Consider the following 2,223-nt stretch of genomic DNA (forward strand, 5'->3'; position numbering starts at 1 on the left):
GTTTTGGTTCCATATGAATTTTAGTATTATTTTTCTAATTTTGTGAAAAACGACATTGGTAATTTGATAAGAATTGTTGTCTACTTAATTCAAAAGCTATGACTTCCTTTTCACATCTCTAGTCTCTGTTGTTGACAGTGATGAAATATACCCTACTTGACAAAGTTTCTTATTGGAAACTAGTCTCCATTATGACATGTGCTCTCTGCATTACATTGTCATAATGAAGATAATGTATCCTTATAAATAAAAGTGACCTGATGAACTCTGAACCTTCACCCATGTAATTCAGATACTGCTAAGATGCTTATTAATTCCAACATTGTACGTGAACTCATTATATATTATTTAAAATATAAGACAGGTTAAATTCAAAAGTTATTCATGCTTTAAATCAAAGAGCATGGCCTTTAGAGATAGGAATCTTTGGCTCTCCCACTGACTATGGACATTGAATTTCCTCTTCTCCACCTGTAACTAGAATAACTGCTTAGCTCATGTAGCACAACTGCTCAGTTTATGTGTTTTTTTTTTCTTTTGAGGATAAAATTAAATAATGAGAAAAGAATATAGCACAGTGTTTTATATAAAGGATTAGAAATGCGAACTCGCTTTCCTTCCTTCTTCACTGGAAATTATTTTCATTACATAATATCAGATGTTTCATTTTAATTCAAAAATTTGCTATATTAACTCTCCCAACATATTATTATTTTGAAGTTTTTATTTCTTAAAATCATTTTCTGCAGAACCTAGTTTTTTCGTGAAGATTTTTTTTTTCCTTTTAGAGCAAGGTAACTTTATAAAGTGACTGGAAATATCCAAAATATTCCAAGTAATTGATTTTATTTCAGTCAGTGTGTGAATTTTAAAAATAAAAGGTCAACATAAGGTAGAGTCATATAACATTGTACATTTTCAGTGGTTAAAGGACTTCTTTGAATCTTACCATTTTTCTTTGTGTTTTGAATGCTATTATCCATAACTATGTTACATGACTTTTCGTCATTTGCCTTCACAGATTTCTCTTCCGTTGGCTGCTTTTCTTAAAATTATTTTGTTATTAGTGATATTGAAAGAGAAAATATAGGCTCATGATATCTCAAAAACTTCACTGGGGCTTGTTGGCATTACTTTGAGTATTGATGTTATAATAATAGAAAAGATTTGTTCCAAATAAATAGCATGTATATACCTCTTCCCTTTTATAGCTCAATGACCACCAAAATACTAAATATAAATTTAATCTGATTTAATTGCATATTCTTATTTTTTGCTTAATGCAGAACATATTTAAATGTTATTTATCACAAAAACACATGTAGAAGGAGATATACTTTAAATTTACACCTTCCCACATCCAACTTTATTTACGAATTCTTTTCTTGTATTCTCTTGTGTCCTGAGGCTAACCTTGAAACAAAGGTAATTGCAATTTAAAGAAATGAGTATACTATTTATTTTACATAATTGGCTTCTATTCTTGATTTCTGGAGTTAGACTTTAGGAACAAAATGTAGTTCTGTATGAGTAAAATTCTCCTATTATTTAGTTATCAATAGATCTGATCTGCTGATCTCTCTTCTTATCATAATCCTCATGTGCAATCTTTATTTCTATTATTATCCCAGTCACATCTGACCCACATCTGTGGCCTTTCTAATCCATAAAGTGCTCAAGCAATAGTAATCATCCTATTCAATGTCTATTCCCCCCTGCATTCCTCAGCCATCCTAACTGCAAAACTTGACATAATGGTTAGCAGGCATCAGTAGGCATATTATCACTAGGATGATAGAATAAAAAGAAAGTAAAGGGATTAGCGAGCCAGAAAGAATAATTGCACTCTTGTAAAGGGCAGATACATAGAAATAAGAACAGGAAGGGGGAGGAGGAACTCAGATATTTGAGGTTATTTCGTTTACCTCAGATAGGTGGATCTAAAAAGAGTATTTTTAACTCTATTCTGTAAATGTGTACAAATAAAGATTACACACAAATAAGAATTTCTTAATTTTAGACCTAGCATTTTATTTTGGTAGCGAAAGACAGGAAGCGTTGAAAAGTAATATTTATCTGAGATGGGAAAATAGGTCTCATAGAATGACAGAGCTTTAGTTATAATAAAACTGATTGTAGTAATGAGAAGACTGAGGCAAATGTGAAATGATTTGCTCAGTCTCAAATTTAAGTATCCAGTAGCTTAGCAAGACCTCCTGTCTC

Source organism: Propithecus coquereli, unplaced genomic scaffold (assembly GCF_000956105.1).
Source record: "Propithecus coquereli isolate 6110/MARCELLA unplaced genomic scaffold, Pcoq_1.0 Scaffold472, whole genome shotgun sequence".
NCBI lineage: Eukaryota > Metazoa > Chordata > Mammalia > Primates > Indriidae > Propithecus > Propithecus coquereli.